General features: G+C 31.2%; 1 protein-coding gene and 1 non-coding gene across 3 annotated transcripts in view; one reads left to right on the forward strand and one right to left on the reverse strand.

Annotated features, from left to right (window-relative positions):
- vg (vestigial) overlaps positions 1-14,921 on the forward strand; it is a 56,863-nt gene that overhangs the window by 15,051 nt on the left and 26,891 nt on the right. The gene's annotated exons all lie outside the window — the stretch shown is intronic.
- On the reverse strand, positions 9,318-9,399 carry TRNAS-UGA (transfer RNA serine (anticodon UGA)). The gene has a single exon. It is a non-coding gene; the product is annotated as a tRNA-Ser (tRNA).

Raw genomic sequence — 14,921 nt, forward strand, 5'->3', positions numbered from 1 at the left:
ACGGTTAGCTGTCATAACAAAACTATAATAAACCGTAAAGTCTGGCATGAAGCCAGATGCTGACTCTAGAATCGACCATAGACCAAGTGGAAGAGACAGAGCTTCATAAAATACTCGAAATGGTCTGGACGACATTGTTTCAACTTGGACGAGCAAACCTGCACTCTGAATTTCTTCGATCTTGGAATTTTCAAGACATTGCAAATACTTTTCGCGATTGAATAAATTTAATGGCAATGAAATAGCTCGCGTGTCTTTGAGTTATTTCAAATAATTCACTATAGTATCATTAAGATATAAACTGAATGATTTCTTCTTTCATGAATGGAGTCATCTGAAAAAAAACTGTCTAGTGAAAATAAAATTGGAACAGCTGTTGAAATTTAGTTGAATCAATTTTAAATACAGTTTTAGGAGCATCTGAATGTGCTTTGATGTCATTTAAATTGTAAAAAAGTTATGAGAATGGATTTATTAATTTTTTTTCATCACTAAGGTCAGCTTAATAGTGAATGAATAATATTAAATGAATGAAAACATTGGGATTTATGGAAGGTCATTAAAATAACTTGATGAAGTGTAACAAATAGGGAAAATTGAGACAAGATTAATTTCTAATGAGTTTTATGATTTATAGTAGAAATGTTCAATCTGTCATTGGTGATTTAATCATTAATTCATACTAAAATTGCATCATCATTTTTAAAAATAACTTGTACAATTTATATTCATAACACATTTCATAATTATTTTTATAACATTTCTTTGGAGAAAGGATCCAACTTTTTCCAAACTTTCCTTCATTTTCCATTAAAACCTTTGTTGATGAAAGACTTATATTATAAAACAATGACAGACCTATTTGCAAACAGGTTTTTTTTAAAAATACTCTATTTGAATATTCATTAAAAATTCATGCAATGTTCATCACATGTTAACCTGTTTGGTAGTAAATTTACCATTGCTTCAATAAGTGAATATTCACCGGCATAATTACAAGATGAACCTTTGATGAATAATCTTTCCACCAAGTTGTTATTAATAAATAAATAGTTGACATTTTTTTCAAACTTTTTAAAACTAAAATTAGACTTAATCAATACTTAAATTCCACTTTAATCAAGCCCTTATTTTGATTCCTTCCAAGTACCTTAATTAAATGTAGGAATGCTTGGAAAATTTCTACTAGGGAGAGGAGTGGTCGTATTTACTACATCAGTGCGAGAAAGTCGATGTTGAGATTATAAGTTACAATTCAGTGACAGAGTGTATCTGTCCTTATCCAAGCTCGTCAATTCCAGTTGTATTAGCTACAAAACCGAGGATATCTCGTATTCCGCGGGTGTTCGCCGGTTTGATCGATTTACTTGGAAGAAACTGGACGTAACGGAGTAGTTTGCAGTTAAGATGGAAAATGAATCCTTCTTTTTCTTCAGTTTGTGGCACAAGGAAAGTATAAATTATTGGTGCAGTCGAGAGTGAACCTTCTTCGTTGATTCTCTCTTCCGTTTGCTTGGTGATCTCTTATTAATGTATACAGTGGTCTGGGTGCATTAAGAGAGTCATTTGTAAGTCATTGGTAACAAGGTGCTGACGGCAATGGTAGTTCTTTAGTGGAATTAGTAAAAAAGATTAACGTTAATCAAACAGCAAATATCTTGAATGTTCAATGTTTTATAATTCACCCTTAATACCAAGTTATTAATAATTATTCTTCTTCATCCTATGATGTCATCTTGATCATTTGCAAGCTTTTAAAGGACAAGATTGTTCACTAGTATAAATCATTAACTTTGCCTGCAGAGCATGTAATATGTTAGCGTCACTGATGACAACTACTCGTTTAATCACTTCGCGCCCGTCTTGAATTCTTCAAATCGCTACCCCGCGGAAAGTAGATGATTTATCGGTGAGGATTGTGAACGAGTGTGCCACGTGTCTACTTCTCACTCTCGATCATCACGATTACTATAACGTGTTTCTTCCTATCATAGTCTTTCTTTCATTCTTATACCGCTATTTTTTCATTCTGCTTTGAGAAACTCGATATCTCGGCATCGGAATTTTTTTTCAAGCTTGTTCTACCGCCACCTTGTTGCATTACAGATACTTTATATGTAATTTTTTACATCACTTTTTCTTTTTTTAGCATTTTACTGCGCTTATTTAAAAACATATAGACTAAACTCGATTATTATGGACCAATGAGTTGGAGAATTTTTTGTTTTCTGAAAAAAAGTTGAGAAATAAATTTCTCAGTTTGCGTTTTCTTTAGAAGAAATAATCAAGTATAATTAGCTTGCTTGTGGTTTAATTTTGTGTATTTTTTTGAGAGAAAAAGTATTGATAGACAGGTTGTCATCTTCATTACAGTAAAGTTTTCATTATAAAGAAGATTATAAGAAGTTTCAACTGTAAACTGGTTTAGTTGTAATACCAATCAGAGTTGCTGTCAATTAGACATTGCTTCAGAAAAATGATGTGGATGTTGTAGATCAAAATAGGAACTGATTGATTGTAGTGTTTAATTAGTTTTTTCTATCTCACTGATAGTAACAAAACCAACTAATGAGCTTAATAAAAAATATTTACATTTTTCCTTCTAAACAGGAATATTTTTTTTCTGCCTCCAAATATAGATAATTTAAGATGATAATCTGATTATTCGAGTCGAATAAAAATAACATCATGCAAAAGATGAAATTCTTACACCGAAGCAAATTGAACGTTTTTACGTGAAACCATTTACGTCGTTACAGTTGGGAAGGAAGAATAACTAATTACTTGAATTAATCAACGTAATACCTAATATGAGTTAATTAATGTATTATTACTATCAAAAACATTGTGATCAAGTTAATAATTTTTTGGAGTTAATGAATATTCATTTGATACAAAATCAATAATTTATTCAATTGATTCAACTAAAGCATACTTAATTTCCTCCATTTTATTCTTGGGATTATTTTATATAACCGACGAATATGATTGTTAATTAGTACCATTGATTCGCGATATTGATAAGTCATAATTAAAAATGCAATATATTTTTAATTAAATTTCACTCCAATTACTCTTAACAAGACCTCAACATTTACATCTCTTTAAATATTTTCTTTAATTGAAGTAATTTTTATCTTGCAATTTTCAATAAAAAAAAAGATGAATTTGTTGTAAATCAATCTCTCTATCTCTGGATCTATCTAATTTCAAAAATTTATCTTCAAAATTAGATACAAGTTTTTAATTAATAGACTGAATCACTTTCCCATGATTTTGATGAAACTTTAAAGTTTATTTTTTATTTTTAATAAAAATAAATTTCTACTGATCAAAATAGGAAATGATTTTAAATTGTTAGAAAATGTTACTCCTTCACATGATGGAAAAAACCCTACCCTGAGCAAAGATATACAATTTTTATTGCTTGAGTCTTTTAATTCTCTCGCATCCTAGGGCATAAATAAAAGACAAATAGTCTTATTCTTGTAATAAATAAAAGACAAGTAGTTCACCACGAATTAAGTCGGAATTAATTTTAATTAGAATTCATAAGATCTCCTGTAGATCCACTTCCTCATAACTTAACAGAAATTAAAAATAATGGAAAGAAATCATTAAACTGCAGGGGTCCACTTAATCCGTTACTCCGCTACTGAGTCAACTGAATCAAAAATCTGGCATCAAGAAAAAATAATATTTAACAATATTTTAATCAAATTTATTTTCCAATCTATCAATAATTACGTAGCTGTTTGATGTGTAAATTGGCACGTCATTGCTTGCAGAGAGTGTGTTACACTTGTCTCTTCAATCGACTTATCGCATGTGTTTGGCGTTCAAGATTTTTTACACACTTGAACACAGGTTAAACCAATGCAAAAGAGTAATAAAAGAAATGAATGAGAAAGAAAGAAAAATCGTAGGTGGTCCCAAAGTGTTCGTTAAGTTACATCGGTTAGATTGGAAGATAAACAGAAGTTACACCTCGTGGTAACACGCATGAGAATTAACATAGCGAAAAAGAAGTTGAACGTTGCAATCATTTAAGGAGTCGTCGATTCGCATTTCCATACTGGTGCCATTCTCGAATCGTTTAAGCCAACGCTTGTATATTATACTGTATACTTCTCCACATCTCTTACTCAAAGAGAGAATCTATGTGAGCGCTAACCAGATACTCTGTAGGAATCATTTATATTCACTTATCCGAGTATCTTACGCAGCCGGTCCTTTCTCCACGACATGTCCCAAGGTCCCAAGCTACCACGTGGTGCAGACAACCTCAAAAAATGTCCCGATATTTAGATAAGTCTTTGAAACCTTTAATCATAGACTCTCCTCATCATCCATCACTTTTGTCAATGATGACGTCATTAATGATATGAGTTTGCAAGGTTTCGCCTCTTGAGATAGAAATAAACGATTTGGGAAGATTTTATTGGGTTATTGGCGTCGTAAAAAGATATCATGTTTCACTGTTTAAGAGGCAACAGGTAATTTATTAGAAATAAATTCGCTACCAGCTATAAAATTTTAAGATTTTTAGCATCAACATTTTTCAACTTTAAAACAAGATATTCCAATTCTAATATGAATACTTAATTAATCATTTTCATTACTGTTCATAGCATCATTTATGTAGCATTCTCTATAAGATACTACTGGCATAGTGTTATCATCTAGTTATTTCCCATGACTAGACCAACATTGGTTACCATGCTCAATGAGGGACCAGGTCAAGAATTCTTTGTGTAAGATTGATGACTATGATGAGAGAAAAATTTCTTTATTCCAGTTGATAGGACTTGGAGGAATCACAATGCTCCAAAATAATTGATAAAAAATCAATCTTTTTTTGGAGTTGAACTTGTGAATTTATTTTTTAAGCAAACTTTAATTGAGTCAATCAAAATACTTGATTGCAACTATTCTAAATGTTTATATTTAAATTTTTCTCAATGTATATTTAGATTTCTGCTTCTATACTAAAAATAACTTATTTTCTGTGTCCACGAAAAAGGAATTCACAGTATTTCGCTGCTTTCATCTTCAAATTTTATGGAATTGCACTACTCCATTATTCTGACAAAAAGTATGCAAGCCAGGAATTTTTAAATTGTTTAATTTAATCATTTTAAAAAGAAATGATTGATATTGATAGACAATAATTGAGCCCAAGATAGCTAATTAAAGCCTTGAGTTAAATTAGATCCAAGGTGTCACCTTGTGCTAATTAAATAGACCCTCACTTCGACACAAATTAGGGGGTTAATTTTCATAGTACGTATACGAAACCAAGTAGTTCACTTCTGACTAATGTAGAGCTTACTCCTCTTTCTCCTGCTTTGCAACCCTTTCAATTCCGTATGAGTGCACGTGTGCTAGGAAACTATTCTCTAGACTCGCGAATATAATTAAGAGAAAACTCCTTTCTAGAATAATCGTTCACAATGTGATTGAGTTTTTGAATGAATTCTTGGGATTGTAGCATTCAAGGAATTCAGCAAATGGAAGGTACGAAGTAGTGTGTTGTGGACAGATGAGGAAATCGGCTGTCATGAACTGAAAGTATATATGCGAATAAATTAGGCACAAAATAAAGCATTATATGGAGTTGATGATGAGACTACCACACGTTTTTGTAGCGTCTTTATTCTTGGCACGTAATGACGGAGTGATGGCGATCAGTCGGGGGTCTGTTTCCGCGTCACCCATTTTGATGGTGACAGGCCACGCGCGCCACTTGAAGATATCTCGAGTCGTCAATGAAAGTCAGTGTTGGTATATAGATACTCGTGTGGTACGCACGAGAAATTGATGAAAGTATGCCCGTGCCACAAATTCTTGGGGAGTTTTGGTACTTTGTTTCTTTCTCTCTAGCAAACGCATCTGTGATTGGAGCGAGGCGACGAAGACGCGCATGGAATCACTTTTATTAATGAGGGGACATTCCCGACAGGCTTTGAATCTTCGAACCAAGTGGATACGCGATGGCTTGCGCTCTCTCAAGTTGCTAAGAATCCACTGATATGCCTTCGCACCCGTGAACGACATTCTCAATGCAAGTAAAATCGTTTTGGGCGATACTCCAATGAAGAACAGATGCGGACCCATGGTAAATGAGCTAGACTTAACCCTAGTCACTTTGAATAATATATTTTGTCTTCCTTTTCTACACTTCTTTTTTTCTTTGCATTTCACATGTTGGCTATTTTGACCCCAGAAGAAAAATAACTAAATAGAATTAGATAATTAAGCAATTTGTAGATTTAGCTTTTTTAGATTAACTATGCCTCAAATACTCGAATGGTTGAAATTTCATTGATTGAATTCCACTTATAGTGTGGCTATTTTCAAGCACATTCACTAAACTTAGCTTCAGTGATTCACTAGCTTTCATAAATCATTTGAAGTATCACAAAAATGAAAATACATTCATCAATTAACATTTCTATTAAACACTCGACTATTTTCCATTCTTAGTAGTGATAATTGTTTTTTGTTTTCTTGAGTCTATTGTTCAGTATTTTCTCTAATTTACTAGAGAGTTGAGTAAAAGTTTTTACAAAAAAAAGTTACCAAAGATTTTTATTAAAGTTTCACTAATAAACTTGGGCTAAAAGAAGCTCAAGTACTGGATAATCAGTTCTTTACAAAAGAAAGTTTATCAAGACTCAAATAAACACATCGAAGAAACGAAGAAGAGGCTAATTTTTAAACAAAGCACTAATCTCACAACTTCATAACATTGTTAAACTCATTATTACTATGTTGAGAGCATCTTTTGCAAAGGATAATAAATGATTATTACAGTCTTTTTACCATCAAGAGTTTTCCAAGCTGGAAGAAAACAAGAGATGGTAAAGATTCCTTTGATGTATTCTTGCTTGGGTCGCCTCTAACCGAGCGACAAATTCTTCAATATTCACGCGATGAAAAGCCTCTTGACGCAAGATTAAACTTCACCCTATATATAAGTACGTTCGATTAAATCCCTTTCTCTTGTTTAACCTTTGAGAAAATTTGATAATTTCACTTGAACTCTGAAAAATACTTTCGCTATTCAATGACATAAACATTGACAATGGTCATTAAAAATGTTAATTGATCTCAAGAGACATTATGAAGATCTTTGGAGTACTATTAATTATTGAACTCTATTTCAAAAGTACTTTTTATTGAAACAAGACAACCAGAAGTTGGCAGTGAATTAGACAGTCATTGTATTCATAATGACATTAGTAATTGAATAATTGAAAAGAATAAAATAACAACATTTGTTGATAGAATGAATTATTTTAGCTCTGGAATTCCAACAAGGCTAGATATTTTCTGAGGTTTCAAATAAGATTATTGTCATGAACGATTGCTTTGAAGATGTCAAATGCTTTATCTTAGAATCATCATGTTACACTTTCTAGTTCTGACTTTTTGATTGATAAACAAATATAATAGATTTTTGATAGAAAAAGTTAAATATTTGATTTAAATGAATTTTTCTTATTTATTCAAACAAGATAATCTGAATATTTAAATAATAATTCTTTATTATAATGATAATTTTACTAATTGACAATTTGTTTTTTCCAATATCATACCAATTTTAGTCTTAAGCTTGATTGACTTTTTAAATAAATATAAAGATTATTTTAAAAATGCAAATTATGACAGCTGTCACATAAATATGTTTTCTTCATTAAAATGATATTGGAATTTATGATTACATACGAAATTAAATTAACTTTATTATTAAAATAATAAGTAATCAATCAATTAACAGCTTTTTTGATTCCCCAGAAGTACAAAAGGACTAAAAAGTAACATATGGTGTTCAGCTTGCGAAATTATCATAAATTATTTTATAATCATTTATTTCTACCTTAGCAAGAAGCTTTTTTTATATCTTAATGTCACCATAACCTGATAAGATATCGATAAATAACTGGAACAATTTTTTTCCCATGTGTAACTAAATTCAACAACTTATTCAGACCTTATTTGGCTGCTAATTGGGACGTTTGCTTTATACTAAAAATTGATTGCAAATCAGGATTCATTAGTGAAACACACATCAATAATTCATCCAACAATGAATAGAACAAATAATTATATCAACAAATACTTCTTGAAATGAAGCTATTCAAACCAGTGTCAACAAAAATAGCTCATAAATTAAAAGATTTATGATAAGATTTTATTGATACTTGAACGTACGATTCATGAGTATCAGCTGGAACCAGTTTCCAATCAAATAAGCTTATCATATCAGGTCTTATTTGCCAGGGATATTCAGTAACATGTAGATAATTAGTCGTTGAAATTAGCCAATAGATAGAACCTCTAACGGAAGATGTGATGATTGCCAAATGCGCTTGGCAATTAAAGATGTTAACGCCAGTGCGCAAGTTGATTATCGGAGCAGAGCGAGAAATGCCGAAGGAAGTTGATGTATGAAGGAACAATGTGATCTAAGCTCTATTAAATATCCCCTTGAAATGCATTCGCACTCTTTCCTGACAGCTTTACGCGATTTTTTTCATACTTTTTACGTACATTATCGTGCTATAACCATGATGAGTATGTAATACAAAAAATAATAAATTGAATGATTGTTCTGTTGATGACCACTAGCTACTTATTTATCATTTTCAGTGATGGTTTTTATTGCAGATAATATGACAGTTTTATGACTACTAAAGTCATAATTTAATCAAAATGACCCTTGAAAAGAAACAACCATTCTTTTCCTGTATATACGTGTGGAACTTATAACGTAAAAGCCAAGTTGGTGTAATTGCAGACTCTTTGTTTCTTCAATTACAACGTCTAGACACCCGGGTTGAACGCAGGCGGGTATTCTTCCTCTCCGCCTTCTAAAGCTTCTCCGGTTGATGCTAAAGAAATGTATAAAAGGGCGAATATGTAAAGCGAGGAATTGTGGCGGTAGCTAGGAATTTTTATGAAGAATTTCATCCAGCTTTTAAACATTCCTCTTCAACAGTGTTGCCTTGAACATTCAAAAGACTCACTGACATTGAGGAAAATGATATTTAAATTAATGGGAATATTTTTATGTTCAAAATATCTATTTTATTAGATGAATTATCTAAAAGTATAAATTCATTTAATTTTGTGCGGGTCAATACTAATTGATACAATGACTGTCTTCTCTTATTAACCGTCTGAGACACCGCAGCTGTTTGACAAATTCAATATCACACCTACAGCTGTTCAAGTTTATCTTTTATCATGATTGGTTGAATATTCAATTAATTGCATTTAAATTTTTCTTGGATGATACTGAAAAAAAAATTCGCTGCGGACAGGATTCGAACCTGTGCGGGTAGAACCCAATGGATTTCAAGTCCATCGCCTTAACCACTCGGCCACCACAGCTGTTGATATCGATCACTGCTTTTATGAGTTTATCAGTCTCGTGATAATTTTGGTGTTATGTACTTTGTTATCAGTACATATTTTATGTGTTTATTTTTAATTTCCAAATGTTTATATACTAAAGAAATCAAGGTTTTATTCAGTTTTGTGATTTAAAAAGGTTTAGAAGGTTTTTGAGAGATAAGTTGTGATCTCAGTAGTATAGGAATTAGTATTGGGCTATTTGAATCGATTCAGACATCTTGGGGGTGGATTGTGGGATCTTTTTGAAGGAATTTTATAGTTTGATGCTCCAGGATTTTAGGCGAATAGAAAAATGCTCTTGGAAAATTTTAAAATAGTATTTTAAAGATTTTTAATAATTTTTTTGAACATTTTTATTTATTTATTTGAACATTTTAGTATAATGTATTGATTAATGCAATTTTTTAAGTAAATAAAGGAAAATGGAATAAATTTAATTTAATCAAGGACTACAAGGTGATGCACTGCAAATCCAGAAAAATTCAAATGTTTAGTAATAAAACACTTGAAAGGTTTAATACTCAAACACCTAAGTGTTTACTAGATTGATCACCATAAACAAACTATAGCATTTTAGTAAACGGCAAAAAACGTTTAAAAGTCGATCACGAAATTACCATAATTCGTTCATGATGTTTAACATTGCAAACACTTTAAGTGCTTAGTTTCTAAACACTTGGGTTTGCAATGTGTACACTGCAAATTTTGATGTTTTGAAATGTGTGATTTTAACATAATATAAACTGTAAAAAAACGTCTCTAATGTTAATCAAATTAGTGACGTCATATTTACATGCTTCTAGTCTACTAGAATTATACACTGAGGTTTACCATGACAAAGACAAAAAAGTTCAGTTATTTTTGCCTATTTTTTGTATGGATTAAACACTGCCAATCTAGGTGTGCAAATAAAATGCTTTATAATAAAAGTATTTTCAATGCTAAATGCTGTAAATGATTCATAGTATTTTTTGTAGACCACTTTTAAATATTTTTAGGAATTTACCAAGATGTTATATGTAGTTTGCTCATCACTAAAAATCTCTATGAATTAAAATAATGTTATATTTACTGTTTTCAATATCGAGACTCCATATAAATACTATTGCATTTGCTAATCGCTTTTTTACACATTTTAAGGTGTTTTAAATTCTGTGATTTGTTTATAGAAGTGAACCATTGCTCATATTTTATGTGAATTATTTTAACACATTTCGAACATCCTGGATTAACAGGGTGTGTAACATTAAACATAAAAATTAAGTATTTTATCTTAAAACACTTGAATTTACTTGAGTTTGTCATGAGCATGATCCTTAATATATTTTTATTTATTTAGAAGATTCAAATTTAAATAATTGATTTCATTTGTTAGATATTGAATGAAAATTAATCGAAAAATTTAACTTTATTTAATTAGAATTCTAGTTGTGAACAATTTAATAATTGTTGAACCATTTTTATTTTTCTATTAAAAAAAAAATAATAAACAATTAAATAAACTTCGATAAAACTTTCAATTATTCAGCTAATTTTTATTTTATGAATTTATTTTCATCATGTGCATGCATCTTAAATTATCTGTGGAATCCAAAAAATGTTAATATCAAGTTTTTATTAATTTTATTATTAAAGGAACTTATTAAATTGAATAAAGACTCAAGAAAGCTAAAGAGACAAATAATGAACTCGAAAGAATTTCCGGTAAAGACAAATGAACAGCGGAAATGAAAAACTAATTAGAAAAGTCACTAGTAATCCTCATGTAATAATTTACCTAGTGCCTAGAAAGTACTTAAACTATATCCAACCTAAATTTGTAGTTTACTCATTTACGATTACAAGGTAATTAACCGATCATTCACAGCGACAGATGTATTTTTATTGCTTACACATCATTATAGGCGTCGCTCTACGTCGATCATCATCAAGTATACTCTCTCTCTCTCTCTCTTTGCCTTTTGTCTTATTAAGTCTCATCTTTAAAAAAGACCGGTACAATGAGCTCGTTAGTGACACGCAGCTTGCACATATTGTCTTGCACGGTAAATTGAACATGTCAACTTTTTTATCAGACTTCAACTCATCAATACAAACAATTAATTAGAATAATTGCAGATGTATCTGTTTTTGTTGGAATGAAAATATATTAATTGGTTCAATGACAAGCTGATATCAAACTTTTCAAATCTTCATGTCAAAATAACACAATTAATGAACATTTTCATGTTGATTTAACACTTTTCTATAAATGTTAAACATTTATCTTTTTTCTTAATACCAAACAAATGTTGAAAAGAATTTGTAAAGTTATAGAGTGTTAGGTAGATAAACATTTTCAACTTAATCCTCCCATGAGACTTCTGGAATGCCTCCCCCGTTTTGCAGATCATTTTTCACTCAGACAATCTTTTGTCTCATCTATGTAGTACCTCATGACATCGCATTGTCTGACAGTGACGAATCGAAAGACCCAAGTCAACTTTTCAAGTCATTGGCTTTATATATAAGTGTACAACGATACCTTTTGTCTCCAGTAGATGTAGACTTCATACATATCATTTTCTCTTCTTCCTTCAAGTATTTTTGTCATTGCTACCATATATGATGTTTGCTCTGATCGAAATATTTATGGGTCTCATCAATTATGGATATGCTTCCTTTTGCTTATATCCAAACTCTCTTGCACCAATTACCTAAGACTTGCCATTTTTTTGGCTTCTTAAAACTCAGTAAACCCGACTAGCAAAATAAAAACACTTCAAGGTGCAGCGGTTTAACTGTCAGACTGCAGTTTGTTGGTGACAGGTGATGGGAGAGATCCCTGTGCGTATTGTTGTGTTTTTTTTCTGTGTATGATCAGTTAAATCATTTACATTTAGATGACAAATCACCAAGTGTGGTCTCATGTAATTGCAATTCATTCCCACCTATGTTAATTACTGCTAATGAATCGCTTAATTAATTAAATATTTTCAATATTAATTAGTGTTAATGTGAATTCATGTGCTTTATTGGTTCTAAGTTTAATACAGCATCTAAAAAAATTTTAAATGTAAACTTTCATGATATTATGAGACAGTAAGATTGTATTACGTACTTTAATATGATGCCTCATGTCATGTTTAATCAAGTGACGTACTTATATGATCACTTGGTCGTTGTGTATAAAGTAATATATCTTTTATTTATTTTTCTTGTTTAGATAGTCTTACATTGTATTTAATGGAGAAGAAAAATGATAGTAAAAATGAGTTATTTGATAAAATTTCAGAGATATTGATTTTTGCAGTATTTTTTTACCATTTTATTTCAAAAATGCATTTAAAAAAATGATTTAATTATTTCTTTACTGACATTTTTTTTTGTTTACAGAGTAGTCTTTATTTATTTATTTTTTTTGAAAAGTTACATTCCATCATTCTTTAATGGCATTTTAATTAAAAATAAAATGAAATCCTTTCCCGACATTCGAAAAAATTGTTTAACTTAAATTGAAGATAATTATTTTACATTGATGTCTCTAGTTTTCATTTGCTCCAAAAAATTTTCTGTGCATTGGAAACCACTTTTTAGTGTCACAATCTGTATTTCAAACTGGATAAAACATGTTTTATCGGTTATGAAGTATGATTTCATACATTATACTATCAAATACATATTCACATCATAAAATATTACCACATATTTAAGTTCAAACTTTCAAAATGATTTTAAAAATTTTTTGAGCAGATTCAAGCTAGACTTCAATTCTAAATAATTACTAAATTAAATTATTATTGATTTATTCAGAACTACTTTTAATTGAGTAATTAAAATATTTGTAAAAGCTAATTTTCGAATTAATTAACACTTCCAACTAATATTTCTTTCTTCATGTTAAAAACATCATAAATAATAGAAAAACGGCTAGTCTTCATTTAATTTTTAAAATTAAGTAATAATCTGATCAATTAAAATAATAATAATCAAGAAGCAATGAAAAGTTGGCTCAAATTGAATTGTTCAATAAAAATAAACAATGTAAAGTGAATTCAAATTAACTGTTTATTAAATTATGTTAATATTAATATCAGATCAGATGAAGACTATCTTAATGACAAGATGAAGCGATATTTTTTTCAACTTCAACAGGCTGAATAAAAAATATATGAGACATGTTTGCAGCAATGAGAATGAAATGAGAACAATTAAAATTAATTTAACAATAATTGAGCACTAAATGAGGCTTCAAAACATAAGTTTTAGTAAAAACTATATTAATAAAAAGAATATGACTCGAAAAATGGGAGTTTAGAGCTGTAAATTTAATTTTTCGATCCAGGATGTTATCAACAAGATTTAGAGCATCATTACATCGTATCTGTTGCTCACAACTGTTAGTTAGCCTCTCCTACTTGTGCCGATTGTTACGAATTTCCGCTGAAGCAGTTAATGAAACGCATTTCCCTGACTACACGGAAGACGAACAGAATAGACACAGAATTACGGACATTCCATAAAGCCTGATAATAAGTCGACGGAGGTGAGGAGGAATGGTCGTTCATGGCTGCAAAAGAGGCTCTCGTGCAAGAATCAGGTGCGGATGAAAAGCAAGGAAGAAAAAGAACAAGAAGCAAACTCACTAGACGCGTGGGTAATTTATATTAACGATGCTAGCGGCTCTTTGAAGATCCGCGATATCCGGCAAACTTCTCGCGAGACGAAAAACGTGGTGAGAATACTCTCATCATTTAACTAGCGATTGCTGGAAGATTCTCAGATCATTCTATCACTTGACTCCTGTCCATATCGAAAATTCAATCTCAAATGTGGTCTCTTGACATTTAAATAGATGAAGCGTACACGTTTATTTACATTGATAGTGTGGTGTGTAGATACATGAAGCAAATGAGGATGGGGTGTTGTAAAAATAGTCATCAAATTGACAAACCCCAGCGAATCAACATGTCACTCTGAATGTGACTCGACGGGATGAATTCTCCTGACATTGTTGGGATGTGCGACAATTATCGGCGCAACGTTGCCATATCTCACGTATAAGTTGCTGCAATGTCGGTTGTGTCTTGTTCTGTTTGAGGCGTCAGTTGATCTTGAAGACGTTGAAGTAGCCTCTGGTTGAACCAAGGTGTGCTGCAACGTTGCATTCCACGATGCTGTTCCGTTTTTAGTCTAGGTGCGCCATTCTTCGCGACACGCGCGAACGAAAGATCTCGTCGATGAACCGCCAGCATCCACCTCTCTGCGTTCTTTTCCCCTTTACCCTCTTCTATCTTTCTTTCTCTCAACTTCTTGACTTGTTTTTATTTTTGTCCGCATGCCGATTGAACTCGTTGCCATTTCACTGATTCCACTTGGATCGACTCATCGCGTCAAAGCCATGCTGACAAAAAGTACTCGCTTATCTTCAATAAATCCTGCCAATATCTTTTGGTTATCGTTTCACAAAGTATCCACTAATTGACCGCAAGAATTCTCAGCCTTCAGTGCGATGTCGA

The sequence above is a fragment of the Chelonus insularis genome, unplaced genomic scaffold (assembly GCF_013357705.1).
Source record: "Chelonus insularis isolate UGA/USDA-ARS -01 unplaced genomic scaffold, ASM1335770v1 contig_70_pilon, whole genome shotgun sequence".
In the NCBI taxonomy this organism is placed as follows: domain Eukaryota; kingdom Metazoa; phylum Arthropoda; class Insecta; order Hymenoptera; family Braconidae; genus Chelonus; species Chelonus insularis.